At 34.3% G+C, this 26,339-nt stretch overlaps 1 long non-coding RNA gene across 1 annotated transcript; it reads right to left on the bottom strand.

Annotated features, from left to right (window-relative positions):
• Positions 1-4,168: 4,168 nt before the first annotated feature.
• LOC142342217 (uncharacterized) lies at positions 4,169-17,002 on the bottom strand. The gene is made up of 3 exons (XR_012759156.1): positions 16,476-17,002; positions 5,656-5,921; positions 4,169-4,399 (listed from the first exon to the last, which is right to left on the bottom strand). It is a non-coding gene; the product is annotated as an uncharacterized LOC142342217 (long non-coding RNA).
• Positions 17,003-26,339: the final 9,337 nt, after the last annotated feature.

Here is a 26,339-nt window from a genome sequence, read left to right on the forward strand (position 1 = left end):
AGAGAGAGAGAGGAGAGAGAGAGAGAGAGAGAGCGAGAGAGCGAGAGAGAGAGAGAGAGAGAGAGAGCGAGAAGAGAGAGAGAGAGAGAGAGAGAGAGAGAGAGAGAGAGAGAGAGAGAGGAGAGAGAGAGAGAGGAGAGAGAGAGAGAGAGAGAGAGAGAGAGAGAGAGAGAGAGAGAGAGAGAGAGAGAGAGAGAGAGAGAGAGAGAGAGAGAGAGAGAGAGAGAGAGAGAGAGAGCGAGAGAGAGAGAGAGAGAGAGAGAGAGAGAGAGAGAGAGAGAGAGAGAGAGAGAGAGAGAGAGAGAGGTGATAATAACTCAATCATGTTTTGGACTTATTATCAGCAAACTAAGAGATGATCGAAAACAGATGTTTGAGTAAAAGACATAAATATAAACGACTAAATATATTAAATAAAGCCATGACACATTAGAGATCTGGATTAATAAGAGTACGCTGACCATGCAATTAATAAAATAAACAAAATGAAAACTTCATTTACGGCAAAAAATCTCCGGCAATATCTAAATTTAAAAGCACTTAGCAGCAAAGTCAATAAATGGGACTAGGTAACAAGTCGACAAAAAGCAGGAAAAAGGCAAAGTTCAGAAATTGAATTCATTGATACCAAATAACTTCCAAAGTCATAAAAACCATTAGCTTTTAACTAAAAGATCTATATAGACTTATATATAACTCCTCTAACTTTGAAGCATTTATTATCAGAAACCTTACCTTCAAGCGCACTCATCACAACAAAAATTTAAGTTCTTGTTATTATCACTTTCTCTGTTTTACCCTGACTCACCGCTAAAATTCGTTAATATCTGAAAAACACCCAATTGCAGGTGCTCAGGGTTTGAGATGATGTCTGGTTCTTTCGAGAAGATCTGATCCTAAACGCTATAGAATCTGATCAAAATTGACTTTAGTGATCAAGTTTGAAAAAAAAGAATCTATTTTTGATTCACTAGATCTAGGAAAAAAGAAAGACAGAATTTTATGCTGTATTTTGGAATTAAAATAGCTTCTAATATGCATTAAAAATTGCTAAAAAAAGAAACGTTAACTGCTAACAATTTTCATTCTCATTTAGCAAATAACAATAAGAAACCCATTGTTGGAGATCTTTTCTGGAGTATGATCACCCAACACATTGAATACCGAAAAATATGACAATTGAAGGTGCAACAATCTGAACTAAAGTGTACATTAAACTAAAGTGTAAAATTTGCATCAAATCTAATCCAAGAGTGTTTCTCTGCCTAAAAATATGTAAACGAAAAGCGCAAAAATTGGACTATATTTGCACGAGAATTTGATTTGCAATGTCGCGCAACACACACAAGTTTGGACCAAGGTCATGGGTAAGTTTGAGACCGATTTCATTAAAGTATAATTGAAGTGAAAATCGGTTCAGGTGGGACTGATCAAAGGAGGACATGAACTCATTGAAATGAGTTGCACCGGGCTGTCTGATGGAATTTTTTGAATTGGAGCAGCTTAAAACTCTTGGAAACTCATTGTTGAAATTTTTTTATTTAATTTGTTTTAATGAACAGAAGGAGGTTCAGTAATGTGAGATAGCACATAATGTACGAGAAGTATATAGAAAACTTTCAAAAAATCGCTTATTGGTCAAAAATATTTGGTGTATACATTTAAAAAATCGCTTTAGGCTCTAACCACTATATAAAAGAATTAATAACTCATTACAGGGCCGATGATACCTGCCATTAGAAGGAGTAAGAGACAAAACAAACAACAAAACCAAATAAAACAACAGGCATTACTTACGACCAAAACTCAATGTCTATCTATTTTTTTGTCTATATAAATTTTTAATGTCTATATAAAATAATGGGAAAGTCAACATAGCATCAGATAAAAAAGTATCATAAACCAAACAATTTGATTTTAACCAGAAAAGCTATGTGACCTGCCTTCATTCACAATAAATAACATGTAGACGGAAAACAGAAAGGCAAAACTAGAAAAAAACGATAGCACTTTTTGCAAGCAACTGAATTCAAAATTAGGAAAGGAATTAGCTTTTAACTGATGTCATTTAACGGCTTTAGTTATTATTCTTACAATAATATTGAGAACTGTCACTTTTCTGAATGTCATACCACTACAAAAGATCAATTACAATCAAAAGTCAAAAAGTTGCGAGCAAACAATTTCGAAGCCTATAAAATTACTAAAAACATTGAATATAGTCAAATTTGCTTCATCTCAACTCCATTCATGCGATATGCAACTCGCTGTTAAAATTCAAATAAAGTAATGGTTGGCCAAGACAGCAAAAGGGAATCTTTCGTAAAAGATCAAAAAATGAACCGGAAATTTAGTAGAACTCATTAACGCCAAAAAACCAATTCATTTAAATAATAAAAGAGCATTGAAAACTACATTATCATGCACTTATTAAATGAAGCAACGGTTTTGATTTGCTGATGCTAAGCAAAGATTTTTCAGAAAGATGATTGAAAGCGACAAATTCGAAAAGAAACTTTTGAAAACAATTTTGCGAAAACCTTACAAAACTTTGAAAACATAACAACCGAAAGCTTTTAACTTATAAAAAATTAACTTTTATTTGCCATTGCGTTAGAAGCGCATTGTACATGTTATCTTTGAGGCTAAGTCAGAAGACTAGATACTAACACCGAATACATGCAGAACTCACAGTTTCACGAAAAGTTTTACGCAAGCGGCGTTGAATTCAAAAACTACACGCTTTTGCTGATATTGTGAGGTATGTTTGTTGGCCTGACGTTGCATGTAAAAATTATTGTTTAGGAATTGAGGTCTGGCTTAAAATAACCAGGTATGTTACTAACATAGAAAAAAAGAACGCAAAAATATTTCGAAAAATTTTACAGCGCCTCATTACAATCCGAATTGGAACTGTTAAAACTTAAAACTAGACCAAAACTAGTTTTTGCTCATGTTGTTTCTCCTGAAATACAGAAAATGTTCCAAAGGTTACTGAAAGCGCTCTGTTGAAAAAACAGCCATCATATAAAAAAATGATGAATGTTCTAATCAAGTCGGATTATACCTAATATAATTTTTTATTATTGTATCATCTTAATGCAAAGGATATATTGTCTATTAGCCCTCTAGATGTCAACTGAGAAAGTTGGTTAACTAGACTCAGTCATAAGACTATTGAAAATATCAAATGAAGGTAAAACTTTGCGAAAACAAATTGTCTGAGCCATAAAAAGCATCGGCTTTGTTCATAAAACATTATATGGCTTCGATTTATCTTATTAGAGCATAAAAACAACTTTCATAATATGATTTTTTAATTGAAGAAAGACAAAGACTTTTTTGTAGTTGGGACCAAAAAAGGCAGAAAAAATTTATGAAAGACCCACCCAAAATCAATCAAAATAAGTTTACAAGACAAAAATCAAGGGTGACTCATTAGCTGGCATCGATTTCGCTGCGCAGCTCTTACAGACCGCAATTGTGTTTTGAAAAAAAAACAAAGCACTGCTTTTGACAAATTTAAATCTTAATTTATCAATAATTAACTCTGCTTTTCAAAAATATATCGGTTTAAATTACCGAAAGACAGCAATACTGTTATTTCCACAAAACTTTCTTTGGAACCAGAGTTACAGTTATCCCAAATCTGTGTAACGGAGGACTAATTTGTCAGATTTTCGTCTGCGTTACTGGTAAAACTGGACAAAGTGAGCCAAATAAGCATTTTTGATGCCTTTTTGAATTAAAAAAAATGCTGAATTTTTAGATGTTAACATATAATTTTGCCTAAACAACTGATTCAAGCAATTCACCAACGCTCTTCTATCTTTTGACGCAAAACCAATGGGTCCATAGTTTAACAATTTTATCACTATTTAGCAGAAATTGAGCAAAATTACTTAAAATGAGTACAAAACAACGGAATTTGGGCTAACGTTCACAAATCTTTAAACATCGGTAGTTCCCCGAAAAAAGCAAAATTAAAAAAAAAATTTTTACTGTGAAATTCTACGCTTAGCAAAGTTTCTGCTGATGCCACTCACAATTCTGTACGATGAATATATCGATTGGCAAAAATTGGCAGAACAAAAAAAACAGTTGAATATACAATTCCTCCCCCACTATAGTGGTTCGGAACAATAAAGCTACTGAACGCGGTTGACAATGAACACTGCAACGCATATAATGACCAAAAACAGAGCAAACGTAATGAAAATCTTCTTAAATGGAACGTTAACACAATTTGGGACATGAGTGTGAATTTTTTGAAAGAGACTTTTTCGTGATTTACTCTTTTGCGGAGACTGGGAGATTCTTCGCATAATATTGATGGAAGTCCTGTCCTCTTGTAAACTCTCATCTGCCGTTTGAGGTCTCTGTATGACACTCACAGATCCTAATATAGAACTGTTTCCCTATCCCCCACGAACTTTTCTTTGTTTTCATTAGAGCATGTGAACAAAGTAACCCGGGTCGAGAAAAACATGTAAGAAATGCGCTGAAATGCGCTGATTTTTCAAAAAATTCAGCGTAAAAACCTTTTATAAAAATGCGCTGAATTGTGCTGAAATGCACTGAAACTTTGCAAGAAACGCGCTGAAAACCACTTAGCTTTCAAAGAATAGCTATCACTGAGAATCGAACCCTTCTCTCCGGTGCCGTAGCCTTCACTCAATCCACTGCGGCATTCATACCTGACATTTTTCCTATTTAGTTTGATTTTGTAGCAATAGACAGTTGAGGAATAAATGCGCTGAAATTATGCAAGAACTGCGCTGAATTTTCAGCGCATTTCTTACATATTTTCAGCGCTTTTCAGCGCATTTTTTAAGACAAAAGTTAATCGTTATATAAGGAAAATTAAATGGTTCGAAATTAAGGAATCGGTGTCAAAAAGCGTTTAAATCCACTAAATAATTTTAAGAAATGCGCTGAATTTGAACAAATTTCTTACAAATTTTCAGCGCATTTCAGCGCAAAATTATGTAAGATTTTTGCGCTGAAAAAATTGAAAAATCAGCGCGTTTCAGCCCATTTCAGCACAATTCAGCGCATGCAACTCATTTCTTACATAATTTTAGCACATTCAGCGCACTTCTTACAAAATAATGCGCTGAAACGGCGCTGACATCTCGACCCGAGAAAGCGTTTATCATTATCACACTTTTCCCCCTGTGATTGAGTTGACCGTCTTGAGCAACCAAGTTGATTAATTCAATATTTTTTTTACTTTTAAAAATACTGTTATCTTGCCAAACTTAATTCAATATTTTTTTTTACTTTTAAAAATACTGTTATCTTGCCAAACTTTTGAATATTTTAATTAGTTCAATAGTTTTGAACTCAACTTGCTAATTTAAGAAAGTGCAGTTTTTGGGCACTAATAATAATTTGTTAAGTGGAAAATTTAGTGAAATGTATATACCAGCTTAAGTGCGCAAAACATCATCCAAACATTTAAAATTGTGATGATAACCAGGTTTGCTACTTAAACCTCAATTTGCGTTATATCAATCAAATATTGTCATTGGATAACAGTGATTCATTGAAATCGCTGTTTAATCAATTACTTATGGTCCATTTCTATGAAGCAGGGGGAGGGATAGGGATAAGGGCGTGGTTTGAGAGGGGGAAACATTTCCTATAGAATACCTTCCAGAGCCGGTTCGAGTTCTAGTGGCTTCTCTTCTTGTAATGCAATAGTGGTCAACTTCTCAATTTTCTCTTTGTTCCTCCTGGCAACTTCACCCATCTGTTCTAAGTTGTGTTCATTTGCCAATTTCAGCAGATAGCACTTGTAGCAAAATGAAATTGTATCAGTATTATTAACATTGGGCTGAAAATTTTTTGAATTGTAATTTTGTACATCATCATGTCTCGTTTTTAGTAGTCGTGGGTTTGTATAGGAACTGTCTCGTCTAGTTTGCCTTCTTTTAGACTATCTGTGCGTCTAGTTCCTGTTTTAAGCAAAAATAGAATAACAATTTACTCCTTTTTGAATAGTTTTGAGTTCACGGTATAGATAATCTTTATACCCAAAGGAAGCAATCTCGTAAAGTGTTGCGAGTCAAAAGATCATCCTGCAAAAGATCAAATTTTGCATGACGGTGTGCTGTGTTGTATTATCTCGCGGTTGAACAACCAGATAGAAAAAAAACGGAAAAAATTGAAGTAAAATTAGTTAGGATAAATAAAGATTTTCAGTAATTCTGTACAGTTTCAAGCTTAAAGATCAACAATTGAAACTTTATGACCAGAAATTTCCAACACCAGAACTATTTCAGTTTTTCCTTACTTTAACAAAGAAAACAATTCTAAACGTCTCTACTTTTGCGGGTCACAAACTATTCTGCGAAGAAAACTGAAGACTGCAGGCAATTTAGAGCAAATTGTGAAATTAAAAGCAGAAAAATGTTTTCCTTTCTAAATCCAAAAGTGTTTTTTTTTTGCAAATCACTTGTTGTCCCGACCCACTTTAGTGGAGGAGGAATTACATACACAAATAGATTTTTTGTTCGGACACTTTTGGCCGATCGATAAAATCATTGTAGAGAGTTGTGAGTGGTATCATTAGAAAGCCCGATCAGCGTAGAACATGGAATTGAGAAGATTTTTTTTCTATAGGAAGTAAAATAGGCTTAAAGTTTTGTGACAAGTAGACGTAATTCAGCTGTTTCTATTCATATTTTGTGTATTTCTGACCAGATTTTTTTTCATTTTTGATAAAATATGTTAAAATTGTTAGCTGTATTGTTAGTAATTTTAGAATTTAGACCCAATTTTGACTTCTTTTCGTCAAAAATGGGACTGAATTTTCATTATTTATCAACTTGCTATAAATGAGATGGATATGGACAGCTTAAAACTGCGGCTATGTTCTTCTTAAACGCAACAGAAGCTATTGGTAGTCCCATTTGATTTCAGTTTATAGCTGTTTGATTTAATGAAATTCGAACTAACCTCAAAAATATCAACTGTCTCCTTTTTGCATTCATTTCAGTCACGATGTAGCTCAATCTCAATAATTAGAAATGTCAGTTACTTTTGTTTAATCAAAATTTTTTTCACGCTTTGTTATTCGTTGCGACTGATTGCTTCGACCACTCAGTTTCAAAAAATGTTTTCAAGATTTCTACGCTGTTCGATGTATGGGTTTCTTTTTGTAGCCATGACTACCTAGTCTTTTTATAAGGAAGAATTGTTGATGTTAGGATGAGGAGAAAAGGATAATTTGCAGTTCTTGCAGGTAACATTTTATAATTATAGTGCCATGAAAAGTTTGATGCCGTAAACTTGAGTGAAATTTTAGCTTCTTAATTTATTTGTTGTTATTTTGTGAGAGCGTGAGAAAGACTCATTGTTAGCAGGACCAATTGGCTTCTTGAGGGGTTACAACCTAATCCGTGGCTTTTTGTTGAAATCTTAATACTGCTATGGCGTTTGAAAATATTTGCTTTCGAAAACAAGTTTGGATTTTTCAGCGTCTTCAATTTAAAATAGATTTTTGGACGATTTGCAGCTGAGTCTAGGTAAAAACTGTAACAACCCGTTTCCAGCGAGCCATAATTTAACCTTTATAACGGGTTAAGCTCCAAACATTTGTCTCTTGGCTGTGTTAATACCGTTACAACGAGAGTTCAAAAAATGTTTGCGTTTTTATATATTTGTACATTTCAAAGGATTTTTTGCTTCCTTTTTTTAAATTTATAACAATAATTGTAATTCCTTTTTGAATTGAAATCTTGCGCAGTTGAACATTGGATGAGGATTTGTCTCGATTGCTCCCTATGCAGATGTAAATGAACATTTTTTGAATTCATTTGACATCTAATGACATTTTGTAACTGTGACATTAAAAACTGTGAAATTAATTGTTTAAAAAAAGCGTATTTTTGAACTTCGCACCTCGTGCCTCTTTTTTATTCAACCTGTTAATGAGTCGCATTGGGGACAAGGCCAAATTTTTTAGGCCAAATTATGGGTTGAATTGTTTTGTTTAGATTTTATCTAACTGAAGTTTGATTTTGTCATGGTTGATTTTTATTAAAAACATCGAGTGTTGGTCGCAAATTAATGTTTGTTCTATAATTTTTACTGTGATTTTTCTATTAGTCCTATTATCAACAACTTTCATCGGCCATCTAGGGTGGCATCATTGTATTTCATTGGTAGTTTATTGAACAATACAATCGTTTTTGAAAGTTTTCTTTCTCTGCATTATGTTTGTACGCACATTACCGAGCCTCCTTGTTTCTTTTTATTAACAAAAAAATCCAATTACAAACAACTACATTGAACATATCATTTCAATTTTGCAACCAATTAACTTGAAAATGTATGAAAGAGTTGGAAAACTTTTATTTCGCAAAACTTGGGCAGTTTACAAATTTTCAGATATTGAATTCAGATGAAATTATCAAACCAGCTCATGTTGGGCGTCATCTTGGCTAACAATTTTAGTCAAACCTAAACTTTGAAAATCACTTCAAACTCAGTTTTAACTCAAAAGGCTGATAAGATTAATTCTTTATATCTTAAAAGAAATCAATTTCCTTTAGAAGTAAGAGTTGATGTTTTCAAGTCAGTTGTTATCTCTGATTTTAATAGACCGCTATTTCATTTTTTATCTTACATAGTTACATTGCGTGCGTAAAGCAATTTTTCTGATTCTGTTTCTTCGTTCGTGCGCTGGCGCAATCATAATGATCTGTTCGCTAGTTCATACTTTTGTATCTCTCATTTCGACGTTAGTTTAATTGTTTCCATATCCTATTTTTCCTATCCAAGTAGTAACTCCAATAGATTAAATAAATTCAACTTTCCCGTACGTTTCTTATGTTTTACAATGAGGAAGTTGCTACAAACTTGGAGTCTCACTCGTGAGGTGCGTTTCCCCTGAAATTTGATGTATTTGAGCGCGGGGGTTTGGTAATGTGCGTTCGCACGTATTGTTCGGACCCTGCGCATCCACGTTTTGAAATAATTGTCTGCCGAATGAGAAAGAAATTTTTAGTTATCTATCGTTCCACAAACAAATAGCTGAAATCAACTACGCAGGTTAGAGGGCCATTAATGAGTACTTGACAGGACAGGCATGAAAATCAAATCATTGCAAACAAAAATTCCGACAAAAACTCTATGTGTGAACATACAAAACTTAATAACAAAATGAAAATGGAATCTGATGAAAACTGAACTGAACAAAAAAAATTGTATTCCATTTTTTTAGATAAAATATCAGACTTGTCAACAATGAAACTCAACAAAGGTCGACAAAGAAGAAGAAAAAGGGCATAGTTCGAAAAACGTTGCTTTATTTGAAAACAACCAAATTCAAATTGAGAAAAACGAACATGTATTAAATCATCTCTTTATGAAGGTTTTTTTATACCTCATCGGAAGCTATTGAGACCTGTCATAATCCATAATTTGTCAGACGATCAAAGAAATTGGCAAAGAAAATAAATTACAGATAACATGATGCAAAGGCGCAGTGCCAAAGCCAAGACCTCAATAGTTAAATAACTACTACAAAACTGCATCCTGTTTTGATAGAAGCAGGTTGCGACCAGTTGTTACAGACGCAAAGCTACAAAATGACAGAATTATGTTACATGTCACAAAGCTCAAATCTCAGCTGATGTTTTTAAAACAACTGTTTTCAAAAAATCAGACAAACCATAAAGTTCAAAACAAAAGAAAAGCACGAAAACTACATAAACATGCAGTACGTAAACATACACAAATATGCAGTACGTAAATATAGGCGTACACATATATGCAGTACGACAACAAAAGAAGGACAATTAGTGGCAAACAAAAAAAACTAACAAAAATTTACGAAAGAACGGTTTCGCAGCCTTTAAAACTATTGCTATTCATTGAAATCTTTAAATTGTCTTTTTGCGCTTTTTGAAAAAAAGAGCAATTGTCAACCTCAAAAACTGTCAATTTTGGTAAAAATCCCAACAATTTTACGAATTTTAGTGGTCCATGAAACCTTTCGTTAAACACAAAACCACTATAAAAATGTTTATTCCTTCACCTGAGTCAAGTATTTCCCTGTTTGTTCTGAGACTAGGCTACATGTGGGCAGACATAAGATTTAAAAAATGGCAAGAGTCAAAACTCCAATGACATTCTCTGAAAACAATTGAATTTAAAGTCATCAGAAGCATTGAATAACACCTGAAAGCATAGTATAGGTTCACTTATCGCTCTTATGGAAACCAATTAGTTCTATTATTAGTTTCTAGAGGACAGAAGACTGCAGAGAGAATGATAAATGAAGGCAAAAACCAGAGAAATTATTAAAAATACAAAAACGCATAATCAAAGCCGTAAAAACTATGCGCTGTTCTATGATGACAAATAGGTGTCAATTTGGCTTCATATCGTTGTAAAAATTATCTGCCATTAATTGGACCTTGATTTATAATTTCTCTTTTCAGTAAATTACACAACAAACAATTACTCAAAAAAGATCGCACTTTAAAGAATACGCTTTAAAGGACCCCGCTCCAATATAATCTGAATATTTATCGACGATGTAAATCCAAGATGAGTCAGAAACAGCGCCCTGATTTTGTTGCGCGTCCAATAAAAAAGCAAATTTTCCTTATATAGCAAAATCGATTAATTAGCAAACTTGCAATAAACCTAATATAAATGATGTATTTTCCGTTATTTTTGACATATTTTGCCAAAAAACCGGAAAAAATTTAATTCCATTACAGTCCTCTAGGAGTCGAAAGTACATCTAGTTTTTACTGGATTTTCCAGATTTTGTGAGAGCAGATGCTAGGTTTCTAGTTTTGTCATATTTAAACTATTTAAAAAAGTGGGATACAGAAGGGTATATTGGGAGCCATTTTCAAGAAAAATAGTCTGAAACTCGGAATTTTTTGCAAAACTATTAACCAAAAAAATTGGATGAAACCAATGGGCAAGCCTCCCCTATCCAAAAATACGCAAAATGTGAAAAAATATGGATTTTTGTCTACTCTTCACATAAATTTAAACCTCAATAACTCAATAACCTGTGAAAAAGAAAATCAAGAAACTGTTTTAGTTCTCTATTCTGCGCTGGTTGGGCATTCTAATGATACCAGTCTCATTTCCCTACGATGAATATTTCGATTGGCAAAAATTGTCTGCAAAAAACTCATTTGAGTATATAGTTCCTCTCCCCGAACAAAATTCTCATAAAAAATTTATATTTAAATTTTTTTCGTTAAAACGAATAATTGGGAGAAACTAAGGCTCCCACAGCTGCTATATTTCTAGGGAACAATTTGTACACAAAATGTCTCGCAATTCATCCAATTTTGTGTCTGATAGCTGTCAATGAAAGGGTAGGTTAGCGCTCGCATTATTAGACATCCGGTTTTGGATGCTCCTCGGCAAAATTGCTTTGGACAGTGTTTTGATATCATTGTAAAAATAATCCCTTTAGAACCATTTAGTTTTCTTAAGAGGTTTGAGGTTTCTTTGAGTGTTTGTTGAGAAATAGTAATTTTTTACTCATTTTGAATCAAAATATAAATAGATGAGGTTTGTGGCAAAAGAACTTAAACCAAAAGACGATAAAAGGTACTCACCATTTTCAATAAATTGAACATAAGTATCTTCAATTTGTGGCTAAATTCCTCTAATTTTTCTCACTGAATTCCATGTTTTTGGTCGTGGATTTGAGCTTCAGAAATTAAAAACGTTGTTGGATTTTTGCTGTCACAGCAACCTTCGTCATAGCAAACAAGGTCATAGTCCACCTCATTTCTCCTCCTAGTCGCGGAGTTTAACAGAATGTAAGTTTATCCTGCTTTGATTCTCTCACCTGGGGCTCAAAAACGTCTTCTTTAATCACGGTTTAAACCTGTGTTGCGGTTGAACGGAAATGTATCTGCCCTAAATTGTGACCTAATTTATCTCAATTGAAGATGTGATGTACTTCTCATATTTGGAATTGGTTTATTTATTTATTGTAAGCTACGTACCACAATTCTCCAGATTTCGCTTAAAAAAGGTTGGAAAAACTCTTTATAGTTTAGTTTTATAGATTGTACTTCCATCTATTTTTTACGGAAAGCACTTGCTATTTAGATAAAAGACAAAGTGAAACCTGTTTATTGTAAACTCAGGAAAGCACTATTAATTTTTGTCAACCGAATGGTGTTTTTTTCTGCTCAATGATGTATATTGAACGTGAATAGTCCGCAAAAACAAGATACAAAAAAATTCTATTCAAACAGCGCTTTTCTGTGAAAGATTATTCAAAATATTTGGAAACTAAAACAGAGTAAAATATCTCGATCCTTTTTTTCCGATCCTTTAAAAGCCAAAGTTGCAACCCTAACTTTCTAAACTAACATATGGTTTGGAATTTTAGGTAGTTTTATATGCTTTTAGGCTATGCCAAGGGTTGAGATAACTTGCAACATATTTTGTCCCAAATTTTGTTTAAAAAACTATAGTGAGAAATTGCTTTCTAATTTTGTACACTAGCATACTTAAAAGAGAATCTTGAAGCAACATTTAATTATTCAAATTGAGGCCAAACGGAAAAACTTTTTGGTAAGCATTAAAATGTTGATTTTCATCATTTTTTGGCAGTAAATTTTGCTTTTGGCTAGCTATAGAGAAAGTAGAGACCCATTTCAAGCTATTGTTGGCTTTTCACGTTGCAACTGTGATCATCGACGATTATGTGCAAAAGAGCGGACGTCATTAAGAGCCGGTGTTAGAAAGCGCCCGAAATCTGGCTATTTTTAAAAGAGCGGATAGAAAAAAATTACCTTCGCTTGCCCTCAATTTTTGGTTGATTACTAAAAAAGTACCTAATTGAGCTAATTGGTCTCACATTCTGTTGTGATAGTTTCATATCAAGTCTCCTAAGCCACTGAGGCATGACAATGGCCCGCAATGGTTCCAAGATTTTTCAATGTTAATTAGCTTTCGGCTCCTTTTACTAGAAAACATTAAAACCTAATATCTCAATTACTCTGTTATAAATAGTTCAGAATTTGTTAGTCTTATTCCAGAGGCCTTTTTATTTGGCCGCAAAATTTATTTTACCTTATCGACTAATAATTTCAATATTTTTTGGCTCTTTTTCAATCAGCTTTTTCAATTTCGCCTCTCTTACGAGTCACCGACATCGACATATGAAAAAATCATAGTTCTAATAATATGATGAGAAGAGGGCGCTCTGTATTGGCCTATCAAAAGTGAATAGATTTAAACTCATTGATTCAACTTCGACGAGTAACAACCAAAATTTTTCTCCAACAACCAATCTTAACAAATTTTAGAGAAAAATTTCGATGAACAAGAATTGGGCCGAGCTATTTTAAAACGATATGTAGGGGGAAAGTCATTTTACTGAACGTCCTACTACATGGGTTCTCAACCGTCTGGAAATCAACGGATCACCGTCTGGAATTTTTTCATGAATGGCCCGCAAAAATTTTTATTTCCTTTTGTAAGTCGAAGTCTACAACCGGGATAAACTATGCCTTGTATGCAGTAAAATTAAATGGTGCGTGGATAAGAAAACAGCTCCCCGCAGACATCTAGTCAGTGCTGGCAAGACAACGTGTGAGAGAAAACGTGCAATAATTGGAAGAGGGCGGTAGGCCGCTTTCTGTATGTATTTGGACTTCGGTCAAACTTCTTGAAGGCCCAGCCGAAGAACTCGGATCGGTAAAGAAACCCATTGATACTCCCAGCGGGACCTGGTGCTTATCTCGCAAAATCATGAAAGATTCCGGCAATAGTTTTTATTTTGTAAGATCTTGAAGGAAAATTGCTGTTTCTCAAGATCTTGCAAAGTTTTGTAAGAAAATATTACAGGGCTATGTACCGTTTCGCAAGAACTCTCAGGATAAGCATTCGAAGTCCACTGTGATTTGAAAGGCCACAAATTATGATCTGAATTGTAAGTTGATAATGATACCTTCACAAACCGATATGCTACTGCTCTGTGTAAATTCAGTTCGTTCTTTTTTCTTAAATTAATTCTTGATAGAATTTTCAAACTGTTTCGTCATCAAAATCATTCTATTTGATTCAAATCAATTCATGAAAAGCTATCAAAGCGTTCAGACCTAATAATGATGTAAAAGAATGAATATTGGTTTTTTTATAGTTTTCATGAGTCTTTCGGTGTTTGGTTTTGCTCTGTTCATCAGTGGCCACATATTAAATCCAGATTTTCTTAATGACAATTATACAAACAAATGAACTTGTTTGAAGAGAAAAAATGAGCATCTGCTAAAAAAAACATGGTTTCAGAATTGAAATGGAGATCAGAGAAAAGACCGTTTGCTGTAATGAAAAACAAGACAGTGAATATGAAATTTTTTGTGCAAATTTCGGACACTTTTTTAAGCCGGTCTTTTAAAAAATTCTGAGATCACGCGTTTCGTTAAAAAGACCTGAAGAATTAATTGTCAGATCTTGGACTATTGAATTTCTTCAAATCAGAACTGCTACAATAATTTGCGGAAAGCACGCTTAAATTTTGTCAGCCAAAAACTGTTTTTTATTTTGCTTAATGAGGTACAAATCTAATTAATCAGCTTCTTTTCCTAAAGATTATTTCTATTGGTATCTAAAAACAGCAACGAATAGAAAAAAAATCAATTAAATTTTCCAATCCTTTAAAGGTCAAAATTGCAACCTTAATTTTCCAAACTAAAATAAGGTTTAGAATTTTAGGTAGTTTCAGATGCTCATAGGCTAGGCGTCTTCTTTAATCACGGTTAAAACTTGTATTCGCGGTTGAACGGAAATGTATCTGCCCTAAATTGTGACCTAATTTATCTCAATTGAAGATGTGATGTACTTCGCATATTTGGATTTTTTTTATTGTAAGCTCCGTACCACAATTCTCCAGTTTTCGCTCAAAGAAAGTTTGAAAAATTCTTTATAGTTTAGTTTTATAATTTGTACTTCCATCTATTTTGTACGAAAAGCACTTGCTATTTAGATAAAAGACAAAGTAAAACTTGTTTAATGTGAACTCAGGAAATCACTCTTAATTTTTGTCAACCGAATGGTTTTTATCTTGCTCAATGATGTATAATGAACGTGAATAGTCAATAAAAGCACGATAAAAGAAAACTCTATTTAAACAGCGCTTTTCTGTGAAAGATTTCTCAAAATATTTGGAAACTAAAAACAGAGTAAAATATCTCGATCCTTTTTCCCGATCCTTTAAAAGCCAAAAATGCAACCCTAACTTTCTAAACTAACATATGGTTTGGAGTTTTAGGTAGTTTTATATGCTTATAGGCTATGCAAAGGCGTTGAGATCACTTGCAACATATTTGGTCCAAATTTTGTTCAGAAAACTATAGTGAGATATTGCTTTATAATTTTGTACACTAGCATACTTCAAAGAGAATCTTAAAAGAACTTGAAGCAACATTTAATTATTCAAATTGAGGCCAAACGGAAAAACTTTTTGGTAAGCATTAAAATGTTGATTTTCATCATTTTTTGGCAGTAAATTTTGCTTTTGGCTAGCTATAGAGAAAGTAGAGACGCATTTCAAGCTATTGTTGGCTTTTCACGTTGCAACTGTGATCATCGACGATTATGTGCAAAAGAGCGGACGTCATTAAGAGCCGGTGTTAGAAAGCGCCCGAAATCTGGCTTTTTTTAAAAAGAGCGGATAGAAAAAAATTACCTTCGCTTGCCCTCAATTTTTGGTTGATTACTAAAAGAAGTACCTAATTGAGTTAATTGGTCTCACATTCGGTTGTGATAGTTTCATATCAAGTCTCCTAAGCCGCTGAGGCATGACAATGGCCCGCAATAGTTCCAAGATATTTATTTGGTGATTTGCTTTCAATTTCTTCTATTAAAAATATTAAAACTTATTTTTTCAGTTACTCTGTTATAACTGGTTGAGAATATTTTTAGTCGTATTCCAAAAGGCAATTTAATTGGCCCCAAAATTTATTTTACCTTATCGACTATTAATTTCAATATTTTTGGCTCTCTTTCAATCACCTCTTTCAACTTCGCCTCTCTTGCAAGTCACCGACATCGACACATGAAAAAAACCATAGTTCTAAAAGTGAGCTGAGAAGTAGGCGCTCTATATTGGCTTATCAATAGTCAAAAGACTGAAGCTCGTCGTTAAAACTTTGCCAAGTGACGACAGAAACTTGCTTCACCTACCAATTTTAACAAAAAAGTTTAGCAAAAAAATTGGTTTACAAAAATTGGGTTGAGCTATTTTGAAACGATAGGTAGCGGAAAGTAGTTTTTAACAGACTTCTTTCTACATGAGTTTTCGACCATCTGGAAATCACTCGACCTCCTGGAATTTTTTTCTTGAATGGCCCCTCCCGCAGATTTCTTAACATCTTTTTTAAGTGTCGAAGTCTACACCCGGGATCTATTATGCTTTGTATACAGTAAAACAAATTGATACGTGAAAAAGAAGGCAGTTCCCCACAGACGTCTGATCAGTGCCGGCAAGACGACGTGTGAGAGAATACGTGCAATAATTGGAAGAGGGCGGTAGGCCGCTTTCTGTATGTATTTGGACTTCGGTCAAACTTCTTGAAGGCCCAGCCGAAGAACTCGGATCGGCGAAGAAACCCATTGATACTCCCAGCGGGACCTGGTGCTTATCTCGCAAAATCATGCAAGATTCCGGCAAAAGTTTTTATTTTGTAAGATCTTGAACGACAGTGACTGTTTCTCAAGATCTTGCAAGGGATTGTAAGAAAATATTACAGGGCGATGTACCGTCTCGCAAGAACTCTCAGGATAAACATTCGAAGTGAACTGTGGTGATAACAAACTCCACAAAATATGATCCGTATTGTAAGTTGATAATGATGATACCTTCGTAAACCGATATGCTACTGCTCTGTGTAATTTCAGCTCGTTGAGTTTTCTTAAATCAATTGTTGGTAGAATTTTCAAAGTGCTACGTCATCAAACTTTTTCTATTCGATTCAAATCAAATCGTATAAAGCTATCAAAGCCTTATAATAATGATGTAATAGAATGAATTCTCGCATGGTTTTCTATAGTTTTAAGTCTGTTGGTTGTTTGTTTTGCTGTGTTCATCTTTGGCCAAATGTTAAATCCAGATTTTTTGATAACAATTAGACAAACAAATAATCTTGTTTGATGAGAAAAATTAACATCTGCTAAAAAATTGGTTTCAGTATTGAAAAAGAGATCTCAGAAAAGGCCGTTTGTAGTGATGAAAAACAACCCGTAATTATGAATTTTTTTGTGCAAGATTTGGAAAAAACTCTCTTATAAGATCTTCTAAGATTATGCGTTTCGTTACAAAGACCTGATGAGTCGATTGTCAGATCTTCGAGCACGTTAATCAACTAATTCCGTGGGGGTTTATTTCCGTGGGGGTTTATTTCCGTGGGGGTTTATTTCCGTGGGGGTTATTTTCCGTGGGGGTTTATTTCCTATCTAAAGTTGAGTGGGGTTTTTTTTTCTGTGGGGGTTAATTTCCTAGACCCAACTAATTCATGCTCGTGTAGAAGCGTCGTCAAGAGTAATCATAGAAGGGAGAAGTACAAATTTTCGACCTGAAATGTTCTAAATTTTGTATAACAAACGTTTCAGTTGAAAGAGGATAGTCATCAATTTGTTTTTATTATCCGAAAAAAGGAAAAAGTTTTGTTTGCGCAGATCTGCAAGTTTTATCTGCTTTTGGTTTATTTAGAGAAGATTTTAAAAGTTTTCTTGTTGTTTTTTGTTAATGATTTGTAACTGGATTACAGAATTTTTCTTCCGTTCTGAATTAGCAAATTTTGGGGAATTTTTAATAATAGACGCAAAACGTACGGAAGAATTGCTTCACCTCACAACACTAATGTTTACAAACCTGAATAGCATGCTTATCAAACAAAATTGTTACTCATTTCAAAAGGATATATGTTTGTGGGCGACTTTGGTAAAAATCCGACGGAAAGCTCAATTTGATTTTGTATAGGAAATGAACTCTAATAAAAAATACGCGCATTAAAATAGGTATCCACGGAAATAACCCCTCACTTGAATGTTTAGGAGTTGTGCAGTTAGCGCGAAACTTGTGTAGTTCGCCAATGAAACACAGTTTTACAGCTCAGTAAAATCATTTAGAAAATGACTTTAATGTAAATAAAAGGATCAGAGACAGAACTTTTCCTTGTAAAATAAGTGGTTCGAACAACATTTTACTCTCCATTATTTTGATCACGTATATTTTGTACCGAATGTTAATTCTTTGGCATACAAAAATCAACTTTTTAATAAAAGCAGAAATTCGACACTTTTTATTTTTACTCGAATTCTGAGTTCAATTCTATTAGGCAGATAGAAATAGTTACGTTTAAACTTTATTTAAAAAATTCATATTCATCATTTTCGAGAGTTGATAGGATTTTGAGGGAGGCGGGTAGGGATGTTAGTCACAAACTCAATAAGGCAAAAAGTTTTTTTCTTGCCATTAAACAAAAACTTTGAGCTGAAGTTTTGTGGACAACGATGCTGATGTGGTGAATACTAATTTAAGCAATTAAATGCTGTATTTCAAAATTCGTTCGCGCCTATAGATTATTCAAGTGTCTCTAAAATTTTGTACATGATAATATTGTAGTGTATGTGAAACACACAGAAAAGGTTTTTAAACATTGACCATCCGCAATTTTTCCGCCTCCGTTCATCTCACAATTATGCCAACTGTTTTCTCGAAATTTATCACGCCACACAGCTGTGAACTATTTAGAGTAAGCCAAATCATCGTATGACCGAAATTGGAATACCATCTTTATTGGAGCACAGAACAGAACTCAGAATATATCTATGAGCATAAAAGTTTAACTTATGTTAATGAACTCAGAAAGAAAACAAACTCACCAGATTGATAACCACAACTGCAGCAAACAATTTCGAAGATGAAAGTAAACAAAATTTAGAATTTTATGTTTTGTCAAACATTGATATTTATCTACTAATATTGAATGGTAAATGCAACTTTGTGAACAATTTCAAGTGAACTAAAAGTTCAGCTTCCTCTCGTATAAAAAAGCTAAATCAAAATTTGAGATAAAGATGTTGAAATTTGAACCACATAATGGAACCATCAGGCAACAGTTCGAAGTGGACGACAATTAGTGGGTTGGCGGAGGACTACCCAACATGGAGTACTCGTTTTTCCTCTCTTGCAAAAACCAAGGGCTGCTTCGAAATGCTCACAGACACAGATGAGCTATCCGACAGCCCAACACCACTGAGCAAAGACGGTAATGATGCGCAAACGCGAGAACACGAGGCACTGACTCAAGCTGGAGCTACAGCTGTAGAAGAGAATGAGAGCCGGAAAGATCAGATTTGGTGCTACCTGATAATAAAATCAGACGCCAGCAGCCAGATGCTTATTCGGCATAACAGTGTGAACAGCAAGGGTCTCGGAGATGGTCAAAAAGTCTGGAAACTTGTCCAGCAACAGTTCAGAAGCGACAAGACAACCACAGTTGAAAGTCTGATGAGGCAGTTGCCCACACTACAACATCGAGAGGACAAAACCATCCACCAGTACGTCATCACAGCGCAAGAACTGGTCACCCTTTTGCATCATGCTGGCAAGGAGCTTCTTGAGACGCTGTTTAATTTAATGGAATTGAAAGGTCTTCCACAACTATACAAGCTTTTTGTAGTGCAAGTGAAATACAATCCTGCAGAGAATTTTGTAGACCTGAGGAAACTTCTCACCAACTTCGTAGAGTGAGAAATGATGTAGAAAAAGATCAGCACGTTAAGATGACAGCATAGAAAGCTTCTCATCAAATTGATATACGCTCTTCAAATCAAAACACTATTCAAATCACATCCTAGGCAGACTTTCTCTGATCATAGTAGTTCTAAAAGCAGTAAATTGTGTTTTGTATGCAGCAAACCTGGGCATATAGGAGCTAATTGTTACAAATAGGGCAACAGTGTATGCAGGATACGCAAGGCTAAAGGCCACCTATCGAACGCATGTAAATATCAACAGAAAAGTTCTCATTAGCATTCAGTTTAAGCGCTGAAAACAAACCTGAATTTTCAAACACTGATTTTATAGTAGATTCAGGCAGCACTGATCACATGATGATAGATAAAACTTGATTTAAAAATTATCAAAAACTACTAACCACAGTGAACAATCCAGATGTAGGCAAAAAACAAACGTTGAAGGAGTAGGAGTAGGAGATGTAAATGTGGAAGCCCGAGACACTAAAAGTATCCTACATAAATTGAATTTTAAAATCAAATTTGCGTGTACCAGAGTACCAAAAAAAACATACTTTCAGTTTCAAGTTCAACTAAAAAAGAACACAAAATATTTAACTCAAAAATTAGGTCAGTGCTTAAACTCAGAAGCAATAAAGGTTCAAACTGATAAAGAGAGCCAAACTGTCCTTCTTACCATACAGAAAAAAAGCATCGCTTTTAAAACTTATTTGGTAGCACGTTTCAAGCAAAAATTTAGCATCAAAGACTTGGACCTTTGAATTTTAGTGATGTAGCAAATACAACAGATGCAGGTTCCAAAGCTTCAGATTTTTGTGAAACCTGTGCTCTGGAAAAAATTTCGAAAAAAAAGTGTTTCAAAATTTAACGATCACAAAATAACTGAAAAACTAGAAAGAGTTTACTCTTACGTTCATGGACCAGTGATTCCATTAAGCAAAGGTGGCAACAGATACGCACTCAGTTTCATAGATGAATGCAGTGGCTACTCAATAGTAAAATTTATGAAATACAAAACGTAAGCATTGCAAATTTTCAAAAAGTATATAACGCAATATGGCCGACCAAAAATTTTGCGACATTATAATGGGACAAAATACAAAAACAATTCAAAATTTTGCATAAGCAAAAAATAGCTCGTGAATTTACAGTTCGTAGCATACCCGAGCGAAATCGTGTTGGAGAGCTTTTTAATAGAACGGAAGTAGAGGCTGCGAGAAAGCGTCTGATGAATTCAAAATTGCCAAAAAGCTAATGGGTTTGAGCTATATAGATACAGCATGTTATGCTAGAAATTTACTTGTCAGAGTCATCCTTCAAAACAATTTTCGGTAGAAAGCCGAGAAGCGATCATCTAAAAATATTTGGTTGTGTAGCCTTTTCAAAAGATGGTGATGCCAGTAAAAAATCAAAGTTTGATCATAAAGCAACAGAGTAACTGTTCATTGGTTAGTCTGATAATGCAATAGCCTAGTTGTTAAAAAAACTTAAAAAATATGCAAATTTTTTACTTCTAGAAATGTTAGGTTCAATGAAAACAATCTATCAGGTTTTCATCATGAAACCGAAGACATAGAAGACTGCTTTCTATATCTAGGATTAGACGAAGTAAGTGAAAAACGTCAGGATACTGGAAAATCAAGGGAGTAAAGTTCAGAGGTTGAAACAACTGAAACAGGGAGCGTTCAGGATACTAAAAAAAACACAGACACTGAAGTTGATAAGAAAATTAGAAAAAGGAATAAATGCAAGCGTGGAACCAAAATCTAAAATTATTGTACAGTTGAATCCAAACGTCGCAGTGAAAAACATAGAAAGAAAGCCTTGAAAAACTCCAGTACCTGTCAAAAACTCACCGAAGAAAAAAGTAAAAGCACCCTCAAGACTGCAAATGATAGGTAATATAGGTCAAACATCAATTCCTTCAGGAGAATTCCTTCGGGAGACCATACAGAAAGAGAAAGGAAGCAGCACAAGATAGAGAACTTAGGCAAAGTTATAAGTCGCGAGCACTTCCGGAATGCTTTGGTAAAAGCTATTCTCGTGCTGTTAAAAGCACAATAAAAAATTTCATCGAGGTCAAAAATTGTGAAAGCGTAACTAATTCGGAACAAAAACACAAATTGCTTGAAGCTATGAAAGCAGAGATAAAAACTTTAAACGAAACAATGACTTGTGTCTTAGTTCCAAAAAGGGACAGAATAATATCCCTGGCGGATGGGAGCACGAAAATCAACTTGATTCAATATCAATTGAAAATATCGATTGAAGTTTATAGCTCTCTATGTAGCAAAGGGTTTCAATCAAACTGAGTGATTTGTATATTCGAATACTTTTGCTCCCAAAAGCAAAACTGAAATATTTGAAAATCTCTTAGGTTTATTAGCTATTGAGAACTTCTTTTTAAAACGAACGGATGTAAAAGCTTTTTTTGCATCTTAAAATAGACAAAAAATTCTATCTAGAGCAACCAAAAAGTTTTGAAAAATTAGACAGCAATAGCAACAAGTTAGTTTGTACTTCAATATGTGCTCTGAAGCAAGCCAAAAATTGATGTCAGGAGATGCAAACTTTTTAATTCAGCAACGTTTTGAGAGGTAAACATGATTACTGTCTTATAAAATCCAAAAAAAATGAAAAACTGTTTGTTCTAGCCAGGGTTGCTGAATTACTCATGGCAGAAACAAATCAAAAAGAGATCAACAAATTGAAAATTTCAATAGAATCAGAGTTTAAAATAGACAATAGTGGAGATCTTGAACGGTTTCTTGGGATGCGAATTCTGAAAACAATAACTTTAGAACAACAAAAAAAACACTCAACACATTTTACAACAGTTCAATGTGCAAGACTGCAAACAAAAGCAAAACAAAAGCAAAAACAACCCAAAACTTGAACTAGCTCAAGAAAATTTAGTAAGGGTAGATTCACACGAGTTCTGATGTCTAGTAGCTTCATTTGTTTTTACCCAGCTAAGCAAATTAGACCAGAAATCATGTGGATCACAAATGTCTTATCACGCTTCATGATTGACACAACTGTTGAGCAATTCAATGCTGGCAAGTGCTTGTTGAGATACCTAAAACATACTAAATCTCTTAGACCCCTCAACCAGCAACAGCACTCTAGTTGGCCAAACATATGCAGATTGAAGTGGAGACTTGAATGATAGACGATCGACCACAGGATACTATTTCAAGCTGGGGGGACAGCGGGAGATCTGTCAGTTGGCAAGTGAGGAAACAACCAAGAGTGTCTCTCTCATTTTGTGAGGCATAATAAAAGAGTTTAGCTGCAGCGGTTCAAGAAGCCATCTTGCGTGGTCTTCTCAAAGAACTAGAGTAAGAACAGTGTCAACTCACAACCATACGAGAGAGGACAGACAGAGTTGCATAAAACTTGCGACTAACCCAGTGCTTCACAAACAATCGAAGCACATTAACACCAAATATCATTTCAGCCGTGAACAAGTTGTGCTGAAAATCCATCTTGTATGCTGAAAATCCATCTTCTGGGCTCAAAATCTTTCTTTTGTGCCGCATTTCAAATGCGGCAGTTAACTTCGGGCTGAGCAATAGGCAACGCTCTATCCCTTAGCCAATAGGCTGTTGTAAAAAAAGCTCACTTGTGTTTGCTTTCTAAGACGCTAGGAGCGCCATATTACGGGGTGATTAAGGGATACTCTCATTCCCAACTATGATATTCGGCGTGACAAATTTAATTAAATGCTGAAATCTAAACTATTGGATTATAAATTAAAACTTCTTCATAACACCTCCTAAGTCATATCTAATTTTGCCATCTTCGATCAATAATGTGATGAAGATGAGTTTGAGGACAGATTTAGCTGTAGGTCAGGTGAGCACCAAAAGATATTACTCTTTTTGAAATCTGTTCATATAATTTCAGTCAAAACAGTCAAGGTCATTGCAACAATCGCCATCACAGCTAACAAATGAAATGGCAGCGAATTTTTGACCAATTTCTGGTCACAGCAGAAAGTCGACCAATATCGAGAAAAATTATTGGGCCAGTCCACACTCTTTCCTGGCGGCAAAAAATCTGAGTGTTGGTGTTGAAGCACAGAAAAGACATTAGAAACTATCTTAGAGCTTAGAAACATAATTTATGTTAATAAACTCAGAATGAAAACAAAATTACCAAATTGATAACGACAACTGCAGCTAACAATTTAGAAAATGAATTTTAATCACTTTTCAACTGTGTGTTTGTCAAATATTGATAGTTATGTAGCAATGGCAATTGGCAAATGCAGCTTTGTGGACAATCTCAAGAGAACTAAACTTTTGCCTGTAACTTTGAAATGATTCCCATCCACATGCCTGTTTTCTGATAAATCAACATATTAATAAATGTAAGCTGTAAACATATTCATATTTCAGATTTTACATACGAAAGATTGTTCTTAAAAACTCCACTCTTCTCTTGTTTTTTGATCACGTACCTTTTGTACTAAATATTAACTGTTTGGCATACAAAAATTATCTTTTCGATAAAACCAGAAATTCGAACCTACTTATTCTATTCGATTTCTGAGTTTAATCCTACTAGATGGATAGAAACAGTTACCTTCAAACGTTATTTAGAAAAATTCATACTAGTTAATTTCGAGAGTTGATAAGATTTTGATGGTAATGAGATGAGATTCCAGTCACAAGTTCAAGTAAACTTTTTTTTCTAGCAATCAAACAAAAACGTTGAATTCAGGTTTTGTGGACTTGGATGCTGACGTGATGAGTACTAATTTAAGCAAATCAAGGCTCTACTTCAAATTCCGTTTGACCCTATAGATTGTTTAAGTGTCTCCAAAATTTTTTACTTGATAATAGTGTAGTGTATGTGAAACACACAGAAAAAATTTTTAAACATTGACCATCCGAAATATTTCCGCCTCGGTCATCTCCCAATTATGCCAACTTTTTTCTCGAAATATATCACGACACACAGCGGTAAACTGTTAAAAGTAACCCAACTCCTTGTATGATCAAAACTAGAACAACCGCTTTAATGGAGCACAGAAAAAAACTCAGAGTAAATCTGAAAGTTTAAAAATTTAACTTATGTTAATGGACTCAGAAAGAAAGAAACTTACCAGATTGATCATCACAACTGGAGCAAACCATTTACAAAATGAATGTGAATCACCTTCGAATTGTATGTTAATTAAACATTGATATTAATGTACTAATATTAAATGGTCAATGCAATTTTATGAACGATCTCAAGTGAACCGAATTTTTTCAAGTTATTATGAAATGACGCCCACCCGTACGCCCAAAAATTGCCTGATTTTAAATGCATTAACCTTTTGACAAATGTAAACTGTAAATATTTTAATTATATTTCAGAATATATTTACGACTTATTTTAGTTAAAATCTGCACTCATTTCTTCTCTTTTGAATCTCCTAAAATTAATAGATCTTCTCCCAAACAACTTTTGAGATTTAACAGCTTCAATCTAATATTTGCTAAAGCTCGTCCTGCCTCATCGGGTTTTTTTGCGCTACCTTGTCCCTGATCCTGCTAGCAAATTTTTCCGGAAAATATTGTTTATACCTCTTTGAACAAAAATAAGTCACAATATTGGATTTTCAAGCACTTTATTGGATTTTTGATTGGGTCGAAAAATAGATCATAATGGAGAAACTGCTCAGAAGTGCATTCGATAACCAATTTTGTTAATTACAGCTTTGCGGATGATAATCATGAAGAAGATCCGTCTTCTGGACCTAAACCTATCTTCTGGGCGAAAAATCCATTTTGTGGACGAAAAATCCATTTTTTGGGCTAAAAATTCATGATTTGGGCTAAAAATCCATCTATTGGGCTAAAAATCAATCTATTTGAACAATACATATCTTCTGTGCTGAAAATCCATCTTGTATGCTGAAAATCCATCTTCTGGGCTCAAAATCTTTCTTTTGTGCCGCATTTCAAATGCGGCAGTTAACTTCGGGCTGAGCAATAGGCAACGCTCTATCCCTTAGCCAATAGGCTGTTGTAAAAAAAGCTCACTTGTGTTTGCTTTCTAAGACGCTAGGTGCGCCATATTACGGGGTGATTAAGGGACACTCTCTTTCCCAACTATGATCCTCGGCGTGACAAATTTAATTAAATGCTAAAATCTAAACTATTGGGTTATAAATTAAACCTTCTTCGTTACACTTAGGTCATATCTAATTTTGCCATCTTCGATGAATAATGTAATGAAGATGAGTTTGAGGACAGATTAAGCTGTAGGCCAGGTGAGCACCAAAAGGTTTTAGTGTTTTTGTAATCTGTTCACATAAATTCAGTGAAAACAGTCAAGATCATTGCGACAATCGCCATCACAGCTAACAAATGAAATAGCAGCAGGTTTTCTGACCAATTATTTGTCACAGCAGAAAGTAGACCAACATCGAAAAAAATTATTGGGCAAGTCCACACTCTTACCTGGCGGCAAAAAAATTTGAGTGGGGGTTTATGTTACTAAACTCAGAATGAAAACAAACTTACCAAAGTGATCACGACAACTGCAGCTAACAATTTAGAAAATGAATTTTAATC

Source organism: Convolutriloba macropyga, chromosome 7 (genome assembly GCF_964194025.1).
Source record: "Convolutriloba macropyga chromosome 7, txConMacr16.3, whole genome shotgun sequence".
In the NCBI taxonomy this organism is placed as follows: domain Eukaryota; kingdom Metazoa; phylum Xenacoelomorpha; order Acoela; family Convolutidae; genus Convolutriloba; species Convolutriloba macropyga.